At 52.3% G+C, this 15417-nt stretch overlaps 1 pseudogene; it reads right to left on the bottom strand.

The window, feature by feature from the left end:
* Positions 1-9464: 9464 nt before the first annotated feature.
* LOC138101823 (olfactory receptor 14J1-like) lies at positions 9465-10325 on the bottom strand (annotated as a pseudogene).
* Positions 10326-15417: the final 5092 nt, after the last annotated feature.

Below are 15417 nucleotides of genomic sequence, written 5' to 3' on the forward strand. Positions count from 1 at the left end.
TTGATCCCAGATGGACAACTTTCCCTAGAGGGTAAGCCAACATATAATAAAAAAGACAAGAAATTGATTAAAGATGAAAAGGGAACATTTAACCAAGAGGGATAGGCTATCACTGCAGGAGGAAAAGTAGTTATTCCCTCTCATTTGCTATGGGCCATAGTTAGAGAGGAACACCAGAAAACACACTGGGGAACAAATGCCTTATATAGCTACTTAATTGGGAAAATTATCGCCAGAAACTTATACGAAACTGTTATGCAAGTAACCCGACAGTGCAACCTTTGCCTCCAGACTAATCCCAAAAATACCCCTAAACCAAAATTGGGCCAGATTGGGAGAGGCCATGGGACGGGACAGCAGTGGCAAATTGATTTCACAGAACTTCCAAGAAAAGGAGGGTATCGATATTTATTAGTGCTAACAGATACTTTTTCAGGATGGCCAGAAGCTTTTCCTACTAGGACCGCTAAGGCTCGAGAAGTAACCAAGGTGTTACTACAAGAAATAATACCACGCTTCGGAGTTCCAGCCACAATGTCCTCAGATAGGGGACCACATTTTATTTCAAGGGTGGTACAACAAACCAGCCGACATTTAGGCATAGATTGGGAACTCCACACTCCATACCATCCCCAGTCGAGTGGCCAAGTAGAGAAAATGAACCATTTGATTAAGCAGCAAATTGTGAGATTAGGGCAAGAAGCTAACCTACCCTGGCCCCAATCTCTCCCACTTGCATTGTTACGAATTCGGACCAAGCCCAGAATTAAGGAAAAGCTAAGTCCCTTTGAAATACTTTATGGGAGACCATATGGGGTACAGAAAGGAGTATCTACCCAAACAGGGGAAGAAACGCTAACCACCTACATGATTGCTTTAGATAAACAGCTTAGAGAAATTGGAAAACATGTGGCTGGAACTCGAAGTCGAAGCTTGGACGGTCCTGTACATGGCATTCAGCCTGGAGATTATGTATATGTTAAGTCTCTTACAGAAAAGACTCTGGAACCACAGTGGGAAGGACCATTCCAGGTGCTCCTCACCACTTACACCACGATTAAGATCAGAGAACAGAGTGCCTGGATTCACCATACCCGAGTAAAGAAGGCTCCAGAGACCCCTTGGAAAGTGACCCCTGGGGATGATGAACTGAAATTGAAGTTTACCCGGACAAAATGAAAATGTTAGGGTGGCAGACAAGTATAACCCAGAAAATTGTTTTTCTTACAGTTATAATTGTAACCTTCAGCCAGGAAGTTACTCATAGGAGAGAAGACATATGGTCCCAAGCCTTTATGCGGGTTACTGGACTCATGGGGAAATATTCTGATTTAAAAAATTTAAACCTGTTGACTATAGTCATACACGGAAACCAAGTGTATACAAAGCAAGAATGGGAAAAACAAAGAACTTGGCAGCTCCAGGGGACTGTAGGAGAAAAAATCAAGATTGGATGCCGAATGATTAATGGAACTACTCATAGAAAAGCAACCCAAATCAGTGTCTCAACTACTCCTACAGACAAACACCGTGAAATCTGTAGTTACTCAAGTGAAGCAGACTGTTGGTATAATTTTACATTAGTACAGACTGTTGAAGTGGTTTGTCTTTGGGGCCAAGACAGTAATGGGCTCTCATTCAAATTCCAGATAAATGCCATGGCTAGGCCCACTATGACCTACTCTGGCAATCAGATCCAAACCCAGGTCACACCACTTAAATCTGAGCCAAAGGTTTATGAGATTGGCCCTTATGTAGTGAGGAACACAGGCCAACAATTACTGCTGTTTAACCCAGAATGGTCTCTTAAGTGTGTAGAACTACTAATGCAAATTAACATTTCTGAGATCCAACCAGCCTGCTCCCCTTTAATTCAAACATCCCTTGAAGGGTGGACAGCCTGGCTGCAAAAGCAAACCCCCCTCATGGGCAGAATGTGGAGAGACCTGACTGGCATGCTGGGAACAGGACTGGGAGTCATAAATGGGATTGATTCAGAGATACTGATGAATAAATTGGCCACAGCAACCAGTGACCTGACCAAATTAAAACAACCCCTACAATCTTCCCTATTAGCATTAGGAAACAGCCAGTGGCAAGTCTCAAAAATACTGACAGACCTCATGAAAATCAGCAGCCTGGACCACGAACTGATATTAAACACACTTGGCACAGCTCAGGACAATGTCTCATTAGCCCTTAGCTGCATACAAGCTCAATTACAGATGCAGTCCACAGCTTCCTTAATTATAAGAGAAGGTAATGAAGGTGTATTTCCTATTGAAATCCGAGGAGCTGTTTGGGACAATGCTACTAAATTAGAAAGAAAGCTCCAATCCTGGTGGACCTTGGTAAATTTCACTTATAGCCCAATGACTAACATAGCTACTGCCTTTGTGCTTACGATACGGAATGCCACAGTTTATGTAATTCATCCTATTGTTGCATTGGGACTAAACCATAAAGGGACAGTTTTCTACCCCTCTGAACATAGAGTATGGGCTCGGATGGTAGGAGAAGAATGGCAAACGGTAAATTTAGAATCTTGCATTACACGGGAACAACAAGGATTTATCTGTGAAAGTAATACACTTGATGCCAGAGACATATGTCTTGATACAGAACAAGGCATGTGTCACTTTGAGATCCACCCAGACACTTCACCAAAAACTGTACTTGTATATGTTGGGCAAGGCTGTGTGTGCTTAAGAACTACCTGCACTTCGATGATGATAGATGACAATGTTATAAATGTAACTGCCAGGAATCACTCTAATTTTTGTATTTGTAATTTTGCCAAGATTGTTGGGTGTGACTTTTCGTATTTAGCACCAGTCGTATCTTATCAATTAATAAGGTCTAACTACACCATTTACCATAAATTGCTACCCACACCTATTGGGATGGACCTAACATTAGTAAAGCAATTAGTAAAACATCAGGACCTCATAGAGATTTTGAGAGAAATCCAAAGAAACGGGGGAAAGACCTTAGTCACCGTCCATTATAACACACAAGAAATCAGCAGAATCTTGCAAAGAGTAAAACAAGACGCAAGCCATAACTGGTGGGACTCACTTTTCGGGTGGTCACCTACCGCAACTGGCATCCTAAATACGTTATGTCACCCCATCATTGTCTTATTAACCTTGGTTAGCACCTGTCTCGCGCTGTCTATCGCGTTACTTATTTGGAACTATAGAGTACTAAAAGGGCTATCAGTTCTAACTACTTTGTCAAACGCACACGGGAAAACATTAAGAGATGCCTACCAAAAAATTCATTAGGAAAAGAATTTAAGTATTAGTAAAAGAATTTACTAACTCTTTAGAAAAGGGGGGACTGAATCAGGGGGATGGGGAGCAGAAGAATTCGTTTGTCAGGAACAATGCATCTAGCTTGGTCAGCATAGCAGAGCAGGAAGAGAAAAGATAAGAGACCGCTGATAAGACCAGTGGGAGTCTCAGACAGACATCCTGCCCTCCCCAAAACTAGCTCAAACCAGTGCCAAAGCTTAAACCCAGGCCAAAGGTATAAAAGAGCATTCCCAGGAGAGAAAGGTGAAAAGTTCAGACGAGGAAGACTCCCCTGACTTCATCACAAGACCCCCGAGAGACCCCTACCACAACCACCAAACAACACTGCGCAAGCGCTCCGTGGATGTAAATGACTTTTGAGTTCACTATAAAACCAAGCGAGGCTGGGCGGGGCTAGGTGATGAATATGTATGAGTTTGTTAGGAAACTTAATGAATATGGAACTTGTAACCCAGTAAATACCGAGCTGAATGCAGCTGTGGGCACGCGTGATTTTGGAGGAGCGATCCCCCGTGCGTCCCAGCGCTGGAATAAAGCATACCCACCTACTTTACTACTTATTTAGTAGTGGAGTTCTGTCCGCTTTTCAGCGTCTCCAGTGGACCTTGGAACACAGAGCTGTTTCCAACCAGCAAAACCATCTTTGGAAGCTTCCCTGGAGGAATCTGGGGCTGTTTCTTGGGAGCTCAGCTTACTCCAGGAGGTGTGAAGGCTCTGGGACCTACCTGGGAGGAGTCTCGGGTGGGTTCCAGAGCAAAAATGTAACTCAAAAGGAGAAAAAACATACTGGAAACCTTCCTTGGAAGAAGGAAGGCCTTGTGGGCCTGTGGTTATCAACTCAGGTGCCCAAATTAGAGGTCAAAAGACTCCAGGAGAATGCTGGGAGGAATCTCAGTTGTTACAGGTGAATTATTGAGAGTTGGCTTTCCCGTATGTTGTATGGGCTATGAATTAATCATGAGTTCTAACACTGCATGGTCAGAGCTGTTCAATGGTTGCTGGGGTGCTCTGGCTGTGGGTTGGATTTTACAGGGGCTGGATGATCTGTGTGCTGTAACATCACTGCTGTGGGGTGGGCAAAGGGCCGGGCTGTTGCCAGCCAGACTTGGAAGGCACCACCACAAAAGGAATGGGACTCCAACCAGTGAGGAGCCTGAGGGCCACAGCACCAGAGCAGGGCAGGCTCCCAAAAGATTGACAAGGGGATGGGACTATGCAAAACAGGAAATAAATATGCATCAGGCTGATGCAATCACAGGGGTATAAAAGGCAGGATGGCCATGCTGTGGGCGAGCCTCTGGCATCCAGCCACGCTGCCAGCGCTGCCCCTTTTGCTTTGCCATTTTTATTGAGTTCTCAGTAAATTTTAAGAACTCATTTCCATATCGGATCTGGGTCGTTTATAACAGTTCCAGGGGCCCCGCAGTGTCACAGTGCTCCCTGCGCACCCTGAGGCCCCACATCAGCCAGCCCAGGCCATTGCCACGCTCCCAGTCACTCCCAGCATGATCCCAGTGACTCCCAGTCTCTCTCAGAATATCCCAGTTGCCCCCAGCATGCTCCCAGTCACTGCCAAGTCCTCCCAGTTACTTCCAGTATGATTCCAGTTGCCCACAGCCACTTCCAGTCACCCTCAGTGATGTTCCAGTTGCTCCCAGTATATCCCAGTTGCCCCCAACATGGTTCAAATTGCCCCCAGCATGCTCCTTGTCACTCCCAGTATGATCCAAATCAGCCTCAGTGCGATCCTAGTTACCTCCAGCATGGTTCCAGTTGCTCCCAGTTGCCCCTAGTACAGTCCCAGTCACTGCAAGTATGACCTCAGTGGCCCCCAGCACAGACACAGTCACTCCCAGTTGCTCCCAGTTTCCCCCAGCATGCTCATTCCCAGTCACCCCAGTTGCCCCAGCATGGTTCCAGTTGCCCCCAGCATAATCTCATTCATTCCCAGTATATCCCAGTTGCCTCCAGCACACACCCGTCATTCCCAGTTGCTCCCAGTAGCTCCCAGTAGCCCACAGTATGGTCCCAGTGGCTCCCAGTACTTCTGTGTTCGTGGTCCCAGTGCTGCTCCCAGCCCTGATCCGTGGGGATGGGAATGTCCCGCTCCCTTCCCGGGGCAGGCTCACACCTGAGCCAGGTGTGCAGGGCAGGACCTTGCCCTGAGCCCAAGCCCTGTCTCCCCTGCAGGATCTGCTTCCCATCGGCCTCTTCCTCCTGCGGCCCCACGCCCAGCTCGGTGCTGAACGAAGGGCGCTGGGCCGGGGTCATCCCCCGGCGGGGGCTGCGCACCCCCTCTGCCCCTCCCCAAATTCCCTCCCGGGGCAGCAGGGGCTGGCTCAGGAGCCCTGGGGCTCCTGGGGCTCCGTGCTTTCCTTCCTGAGGAAAAGAACCGTCCTTCTCATCCAGGCTCCCATGGCCAAAACTGAAATTCTACCTCCCAAATTCTGTCTATCCAAGGATTGCTCCCAGACAAAAGCTGCCATGAGAGACAGGTCTGGCTGCCCTCACCCATGGTGGCCACCTCTCATCTTCTCCCAAAACACCCAGACTTTGTGCTTTTCTTTCATGTGGAAAACACCCATCCTTCTCAGCTGTTGCTATGACCCAGCCCACTGCTGGGCTGGGGCAGTGAGATGCCGATCAACCCCGGACCCTCCCGTGGATCGAATTTCCCCGGGACACAGACTCGCAGGGTGTGGTCGATGGGCGGCTCAGAAGCTGAAGTCACATCCCCCCAGGGCTGCGCCTGGCTCCAAACTGCCTTTCCCTGTTTGGGAGAATTCCCTCTTACTCGGTTGTTCACTGGTTCTTTGTTGTATCTCCCAGTAGTTCTTGTTGAATTGTATCCTCCCCCTGGCTTGTAACTCTTTGGTTGTTTTCCCCTTTCCCCACGGTTTCCAACCCCCCTCTAAAACTGAGGGAAAAGCCTCTCGGCAGGATCCTGGATTAAGATCATTGCCATGTTCTGGTTGCTAAACTTCTGACAATGAACCTGTTGGAAGCCAGACCAGAACCCTCTCTCTCTTCCTTTATCTCCCAACTAACGTGAGCCGATAGCATCAGCTCCTGCCGTGTCTCCTCTGCACAGAAGCCAGCGAGCTCAGCCAGCAGCACTTTTCCTGATGCCAAAGTTGCTTCTGCGATGCACAGAAGTAACGCAGCTGGACTCTCTGTGACCGAGGGCACGCCAGAGCTCGTGCAGCGAGCACAGAACTGCGTTACTCGACAAGGTGCCCATGGCCAAAACTGGGATTCCACCTCCCAAATTCCCAATATCCAAGGGCTGCTCCCAGACAAACCTGGCAGGACAGACAGATGTGGCTGGCCTTGGCCTCTGGTGGCTGTGTCTCATCTGCCCCTGAAACCCTGGGGCTCGGTGCTGCCCTTCCTCTGGAGACCACTGTGACCTCGCGTGGCCTCGTGGAACCCAGGGGCCGTTGTGACCCTGCAGGGCTGGTGGCACCAAGGGAACCATTGTGACCCTGTGGCCTTCCATGGAGCCAAGGGGCCACTGTGGCACTGTGGGCCCCAGAGAACCAAGGACACCTTTGTGACCCTGCAGGGCCCACGGAACCAAGGGAACATGGAACAGCTCTGGCTGCCTTGGGCTCCTAGGGCCGCCTGGCAGCTCCGGCTGACCTTGGCATGGCGAGAGCTGCTTCTCACCTGCCCTGGAGCGCTGGGGCTCCGAGCTTTCCTTCCTGTGTGTGTTGGTTTGGCACGCCTGGTTTTTGGTAGCAGGGGGGCCACAGAGGTGGCTTCTGTGAGAAGCTGCTGGAAGCTTCCACCATGTCCGGCAGAGCCGATCCCCGATGGCTCTGAAGATGGACATGGCACTGGCCAAGGCTGGGCCACTGAGGGAGGCTGGTAACGCCTCTGTGATAACAGATTTCAGAAGGAAATGAAAACATAGTGGGACACAGGGTTTTTGTAGTCAGAGAGGAGGAGGGGAGAACATGTGAGGGAAACAACAGGGAGACACCAAGGGCAGTGGAGAAGGAGGGGGAGGAGGTGCTCCAGGAGCCAGAGCTGAGATTCCTCTGCAGGCCGTGGTGAGACCATGATGGAGCAGCTGTGCCCCTGCAGCCCCTGGGGATCCACGGGGGATGCAGAGATCCACCCGCAGCCCCTGGGGATCCACGGGGGATGCAGAGATCCACCCGCAGCCCCTGGGGATCCCTGGGGATGCAGAGATCCACCCACAGCCCCTGGGGATCCCTGGGGATGCAGAGATCCACCCGCAGCCCCTGGGGATCCCTGGGGATGCAGAGATCCACCCGCAGCCCCTGGGGATCCCTGGGGATGCAGAGATCCACCCGCAGCCCCTGGGGATCCACGGGGGATGCAGAGATCCACCCGCAGCCCCTGGGGATCCCTGAGGGATGCAGAGATCCACCCACAGCCCCTGGGGATCCCTGAGGGATGCAGAGATCCACCCGCAGCCCCTGGGGATCCACGGGGGATGCAGAGATCCACCCGCAGCCGCTGGGGATCCACGGGGGATGCAGAGATCCACCCGCAGCCCCTGGGGATCCATGGGGGGATCCACGGGGGATGCAGAGATCCACCCGCAGCCCCTGGGGATCCATGGGGGATGCAGAGATCCACCCGCAGCCCCTGGGGAGGTGCCCACGCCGGAGCGGGTGGATGCCTGCAGGAGGCTGTGATCCAGGGGCAGAGCCGGTGCAGAGGGGCCCTGCTCCCAGGCTGGAGCAGCCTGGCCTTGAAGAACTGACCCCATGGAAGAGTGACCCACGCCGCAGCAGTTTTGGGAGGACTGCTGCTCGTCAGATTGGACCCACGTCAGAGACGCTCACGGAGAACTGCCTCCCGTGGGAAGGGACCCCACGGTCTCACAGGGGAACAACTCCTCTCCCTGAGCAGCGGGAGAAGCCACAGGAGATGAACTGACCACAATCCCCATTCCCTGTCTCCTGTGCCATCGGTGGGAAGGATGGAGGGGAGGGGAAGGTGTTTTGAAAGCTCTTCTTTCACTTCTCATTATCCTGCTCTGATTTTGTTATTAATAAATTCACTTTATATCTGTAAGTTGAGCCTGTTTTGCCCAGGACCGTGTTGGATGAGGGATCTCTCCTGGTCCTTATCTCAACCCATGAACTCTTTGTTATATTTTCTCTCTCCTGTCCAGCTGTGGACAGGAGTGAGAGAGCAGCTTTGGTGGGTGCCTGGAGTCCAGGCAGCATCAATGCACTACAGACCTGAACAAAAACTCCCTGGGCAATGGTTCCCCTGGGATCTAAAGCCCCCACCCCTCACACGACAGCCCCGTCCCACAGAAATGTCAGCCACTGAGCCTCTCGCTCTCCACGGCTTCACTGCTTTGGTGCCCAGTGGTTGCCACGGGGCCACCATGGCCCCTCTGAGCTGGGTTTGGGTGGGGTTTTGGTGGGCCTGCAGTCCCTGTTGTAATGTGGTTGTTCCAGTTCACAGACCACAATCTCTGGGCTGGCCACTCTGGGGATTTATTTTTAAGTCACGTTTAAGCTGCAGCTTTGTCCATTCTGTTATTCATGTTCAGGTTGGCAGCTCCAGGACTTGCTGTGATCCACCTGTGACTCACATGCCAGGGCCATAAAATTCTGAAAAACTTCACTGATAGCCCAGCACTTCCAGCCACTGCTGTCTACTTTTAAATAACACAAATCTGTCAACCCCTCCTGTGCTCACAGGAGCGCCACAGAGCAGGACAGCAGCGCAGCAGCCAGAGCTGAGGACTCCCCCAAGGACAGCAGGACAGCGTGGAAGGACAAACAGAGCAGCTCTGAAAGCACCGAGTGCTGCTGCTGCCTGGCCCTGCTGCTGTGCTGGGACTCAGCTTCTCTCCCCCGCTGCACCCAGGCACTGCCCTGCCAGATTCAGATGAGATTTCAAAGGAAGCATTTCTGACCAACAAGTTGCTGCAGGATCCTTTATTTTGCTAAAGTGCACAGAGGAGGTGATTCCTCATTTCCATTGTCTGTGGGCAAAATGTGAGGTGCAAGCAGTGAATTCTAAATAGGATGAATGATCCCAGTAATGGGATGATGATGGGATAAATAAAGTTTCATTGTGCACAACATTATCACAAAATGAAAAAGGAAACCCTGCACACACACAGCCACTCTGAAAAACTTGAGCAGACAGGCTGGGCCTGCACTGAGTTACACTGCAGCTGTGGAGAACAAAACCGGCACTTCATTGCTGCTGAAAAAATCCAGCCATCATTTTCCTCAGGGCATCCCTGAGCTCCTGGTTCCTCAGGCTGTAGATGAGGGGGTTCAGGGCTGGAGGCACCACCGAGTACAGAACTGACACTGCCACATCCAGGGATGGGGAGGAGATGGAGGGGGGCTTCAGGTGGGCAAACATGGCAGAGCTGAGGAACAGAGAGAGCACGGCCAGGTGAGGGAGGCACGTGGAAAAGGCTTTGTGCCGGCCCTGCTCAGAGGGGATCCTCAGCACAGCCCTGAAGATCTGCACATAGGAGAAAACAATGAACACAAACAGCCAAATACCAAACAGGCACTGACAGCGATGAGCCCAAGTTCCCTGAGGTAGGATTTGGAGCAGGAGAGCTTGAGGATGTGTGGGATTTCCCAGAAGAAGTGGCCCAGGGCATTGCCCTGGCACAGGGGCAGGGGAAATGTATTGGCCGTGTGCATGAGAGCGTAGAGAAAGGCACTGGCCCAGGCAGCTGCTGCCATGTGGGCACAAGCTCTGCTGCCCAGGAGGGCCCCGTAGTGCAGGGCTTTGCAGATGGACACGTAGCGGTCGTAGCACATGATGGTGAGGAGGGAAAGCTCTACTCCCATGAAGAAGACAAGCAGAGACACCTGAGCAGCACATGCTGAGTAGGAGAGGTGCCTGGTGCCCCAGAGGGAATTGTGCATGGCCTTGGGGACAGTGGTGCAGATGGAGCCCAGGTCGCTGAGGGCCAGGCTGAGCAGGAAGAAGAACACGGGGCTGTGCAGGTGCTGGCCGCAGGCTCCGGCGCTGATGATGAGGCCGTTGCCCAGGAGGGCAGCCAGGGAGATGCCCAGGAAGAGGCAGAAGTGCAGGAGCTGCAGCTGCCGCGTGTCTGCCAATGGCAGCAGGAGGAAGGGGCTGATGGAGCTGCTGTTGGACATTGGCTGTGTCCGGGCATTGGGTTCTGCCACAGAGAAAAAGACAGTGAAGAGTTAGAGGAGATCTGTAACCACAGTCAAAGCCATTTCCTGTACACCCTCCCTGGAACACACACAGACACCCTTTGGGGTTTAAGAGTTCTGAGGTTTTTGTTTTTAAGCTCCCCCATATCTCTCCTGGTATTCTTGGGTATCAGAAATCCTCAACCTTTCTGCTTCACTCAGGGAGAACAGAGCAACTTTTGCAAGGCAAGATGATGAGTGGAGACTCAGGGGAGGTGCTCTGTCATTCTGACCTGTTCAGAGTTTCTCTGTTTCACTTTTCTCAAATGCAGAATGTTCACCCTCCCATGTTTCCCTTAAAGATCACCAGGTGCTGCTGGGAGCAGATGGATCCACCACAGACCCCCAAATGTCTGTCCCTCTCTCAAGGTCTCAGCACCACATTCGTAGCCGAGGACACACCGGGCTCATTTCACCAAGCCAACAGCATTTTCACACTTGTAGCATCTCTGCTTTTCTCCTCTCTCTGGGCCTTTCAGATAACACAAAGATGCTCCAGGACAGATTTGCATCCTGGAGGAAACTCCCAGCTTGGAAGGAAACCTCGGGGAGAAAGCCAAGAGTCCCAGAGCTGGCACTGGATGAAGGGAGATTGAGCTGCTGCCCTGGCTGCACTGACAGCCCTGCCCACAGCCGGGCACTGGGGCCAGCGTCACCCTGAGCCAGCGGTGCCCCCTCCCAGAGCCCCCAGGGCCGGGCAGCTGCTCCCAGCCCTGTGCTCTGCAGAGGGAACTGGGCCCGGGGCTGCAGAGCTGCCCCACGGCTCTGCTGCAGCTCTGCCTGCCCAGGAGGGGCTTCACGCCTTGGAGCCCCGGCCCTGAGGGCAGAGGCTTGGCTGGGGGGCACAGGAGGGAGGGGGCTTCTTCAGAGGGAGGGGCTGCACTGGAGGGGATCCTGTGGGGATCTCTAAACTCTCCCTGACACATTGCTGGGTTTGTTTTCTCTCCTTCCCTGATCTCATCTCTGCTTCCTGGGGATTTTCCTCTGGAGCTGTTTCCCTGTGCCTGATCTCTCCCTGCCAGCACTCACAGACCCCAAATCTCTGTGCACTCTCCTTGGCCCTACAGAAACCTGCCTGTGTGCAGGGCACTGGCTGCGGACAGGTTCTGCTTGCAGCTTGGAGAAAGGACAGCTCAGACTGAGCCTGATGGGTCCAGCCAAGGTGATGCTGGTGCTGTCCATGGGCACAGGAGTGGCTGAAAGCACATGAGGGATCTCCTGCGCACCTGCTGATCACTAAAAGGAACAGTTCAGATGTCCCAGGGACCTGACAAAATTCATAACACCTTTAATATTTATCCTCCCTCCCCGCCATTCTCCAATGGCAGGAAACTGAAAACAAAGTCTCAGGAAATTTCCTCATTTCTATCAAAATCCTTGTATTGGAAATATTCTGGGAGTGATCGGAAACCCTCAGCCCATCAGAGCCTCATGAGCATTTCACCTCCCCGGCACTCGAGATGCTCTGAGTTGTACTCACAGAATCCGTAGGCACTGGTAACGCAGCGTTTGGAGCTCGAGGCACCAACTCTGGCGTGCCCCAGGTCAGAGTCATTCCAGCTGCGCTACTTCTGCCCATCGCAGAAGCGACTTCGGAATTAGGAAAAGAGCTGCTGGCTGCGCTAGCTAGCCGGCTTCTCGGCAGAGGGAACACAGCAGGAGCCGATGGGATCGGCTCATGTTAGCTCGGAGACAAAGGAAGAGAGAGGCTGTGCAGGTTTGACTTCTAACAGGTTTATTGTTAGCAGTTTCGCTACCCAAACGAGCTCGGAAGGCTGGAATCCCATGTGTTGGTATGTGATGGGATTGGTGGGATCGGCTACTGAGGCTTTTCCCTCAGTTTTATAGGGAATTTGAAAACCCCGGTGAAAGGGGAAAACAACCAATGAGTTACAAGCCAGGGGGAGGACACAATGTCACAAGAACCACTGGGGGGGAAACCGAGAGGCGGGAGGTATAACAGAACCAATGAACGACTGAGTAACCGAGAATTTTCCCGAACCAAGGGAGGCGGCTTGGACCCGGGCACCGCCCAAGGGGTGCAGCTGAGGCTTCTGAGCCGCCCAGCGACCTCTGAGTCGGCCTCTTCGGGGAACTCGATCCAGGGGAGGGGCTGGGATTGATTGGCATTATGCAGCCCCAGCCCTGCAGTGGGCTGGGTCACACCAACATCTCCCCCTTCTTTATTACTTTGAAATGAGGGGGAAGGCTTAAGGGATTTCAAAACCAAACACTTAAAATTGGGAAAGGCTAATAAAATTAACAACTCCGTAAAGAAACCCCATACGATGTCCTTGATAATGGAAGGAATCCGCCTGCTGGAGCTCCCTGTGCAGAGGAGGAGCTGCAGCAGCAGGTGGGACAGCAGCAGGTAGGATGTCATCACGCTGTCAAGGGAGGTAACTTTAGGAACAGTATAACACAAATAAAATTAATATTAATGCAATCAACTTAAATAACAATGGGTCCCTTGGACTCCCCCTCTTTCAAAACAAAATGAGGGGTCATTTTGGGAAGGGAGACACATTTTAAGGAGACTGGGAGGTGGAGGATTTGTTTTTCAGGCCTGGAGGAGGAGTCTTTTTTCCAGGTGGCTTGGTTTTTCTTCTTTTCCAGGCTGTGGCAGCTTCTTTCCTTTGTTTGGCATCCGCAGGTGGTCTCAAAAAGGGTTTGATCCACTTCCCAGGGATCCATCTTGGACCCTCTGGGGTGGAAACACACCCGTAGCCTCTGCCCCGGGTGACTAGGGGGTACAGGCCACGTATTTGTAAAGTGTCAGGGTCTTTTATTAGGACCTCAGGTCTCTCAGTCAGTTTATGTTTGGCAGAGTTTGTGAAGTGTCTCATGATGGGAGGATCAGGTTCCTCATAGGAACAGTTTCAAAAGTTCAAAGTGAACAACCCTTTGGACAGTCTTGTGATGGGGGCAGCGATCTCACTGCCACCTTTTTGTTGTTCTAGCAGTCTTTTTAGTGTCTGATGTTGCCTCTCTACGATGGCTTGGCCTGTGGGCGAGTGAGGGATGCCAGTGATGTGATCCACACCCCACTCACTCATTGTAGATGCAAAAATGCTGCCAGCAAGGATTTTCTTGCTATTTTCTAAGTCCGTGAGAGACTTTTCTCTCTCACAGAAGAGGTAGCAGGGTATGTAAACAACCCAGACACCTGCAACCTTGAAAAGTCTTGTTTATGGTATAGTAGAAAAATATTTTGACAATGGATGTTTTAGGATTTTGGCCAATCACCCCAAGGGGTGGCTGGCCCTTTGTCCAATTAGGCTATGAAGAAAAAAGTCTGCAAAAGAGTTTGTAAAATAATTAAAGAAATCAATCTTGCTGCACAATTCCTGCCTGCTGGATCTTCTCCTCCTCCTCCTCCCTATGGCTGCGGGACACGGTGATATACCCTAGGGCCCAGGCCTGCGGTAATATTTGGTGCTGCCCGACGTGATCTGCACTCTCTGACGTGTCCTGCACGCTGCAAGCCAAGCCGAATTTCCATAGCGGTACTCTTTCTCTTTTCTTTCTTTTTCTAAAATCTCGTGTTTATTCTCTCTTTGCCCCCTCCAGCCCTTGTCCCCCTCCCGGAGGTTTGTGGGGCGCTGCTGTCCCTCAGCCCTTCCTGCCCCGGCACCCGCGGCCGCTCCGGTGCCCTCAGGCCCCGGCTCAAAGCGAAACCACAAAACCCTCTGGAAAGAAAGCCGGTCTGGGGGAAAACCCTGCAGGGGGAATTGAATGCCACGGACAGCGATTGCTGAGAGTTGGAGATTCCAAACACTCCAAGGGGCCGGAGGGAACCGCGCTGCGGCCTCGGGGCCTCCCTGGGGCACTGCGGGGACCCCCGAGCAGAGCGACTCTTCCCGCTCCCCAAAATCCGCAGCTTTGGGTCAGCTGAGTAAAGGAGCTGGAAAAAGGGTCTGGAAAGGGGCTGGAGCCCGAGGGGACCCCTCAGCCTTGGCCCGGAGCAGCCACAGGAAAATGCCCCGGAAACCAAGGAAATCGATGGAAGTAGTGAGGAATTTTGGAACTCTTTCCGCTGCTGTTTCCAGAAGGTCCCGGCCGGGTCCTGCTGGGAGGAGCTGGGGGTGGGGAGGGGCCTCAGGGCTTAATTGGGGAGAAAAGTTGAACTGGGGCAAGGAAACTTTAATGGTGGGGAGAAAATGTGAACGGAGGGGATTTGAATGGGAGGGGATGATTTGAATTGGGCAGAGAAAATGAATTGGGGGAGGAGCCCCCAGCCCTCGGCTGTGCCCCGAAGGTGCTGCCAGCGGTTCCCCTGCTCCCACCCCCCGGGCTGGGGGCGCGGAGCTGCCGCTGCTCCCCAGGAATGCCACGGGATAAAAACTCCACTCAAGCTTTTATGTTCCCAGTCATTCCCAAGAAGATCCCACTTGCCCCCAACATGGTCCCAGTTGTTCCCAGTCATGTCCTGTATGGTTCCTTTCACTCTCAGTCCCTCCCAGTAGGAGTAAGGTACAGCCCCAGTCACTTCCAGTATGAACCCAGCCACTCCCAGTCAGTCCCTCTATGATGCCTTTTGCCCCCAGTTGCTCTAAGCATGATCCCAGTATGAGTCCAGTCACCCCCAGTATGATTCCAGGTAACTTCCCAGTATGAGTCTGGTTTGATCCCTGTCACCCCCAGTATGATCCCAGTCACTCCCAGATACTCCCAGCACTATGCCAGTCACTGCAACATGACCCTGTCACTCCCACTATGATCCCAGCATGACCCCAGTATGGGCCAGCTGCTCCCAGGATGATCCCAGTTGCCCCCTGCATCTTTCCAATTGCTCCCTTTCACCACCACTGTGGTTCCAGTCACTCCCAGTACAATCCCAGTCATTCCCAGTATGATGCAAATCACTCCCAGTATATCCCAGCAGCACCCATTGGCCCTCAGCATGTTCC

This window comes from Aphelocoma coerulescens, unplaced genomic scaffold (assembly GCF_041296385.1).
Source record: "Aphelocoma coerulescens isolate FSJ_1873_10779 unplaced genomic scaffold, UR_Acoe_1.0 HiC_scaffold_501, whole genome shotgun sequence".
Taxonomy (NCBI): domain Eukaryota; kingdom Metazoa; phylum Chordata; class Aves; order Passeriformes; family Corvidae; genus Aphelocoma; species Aphelocoma coerulescens.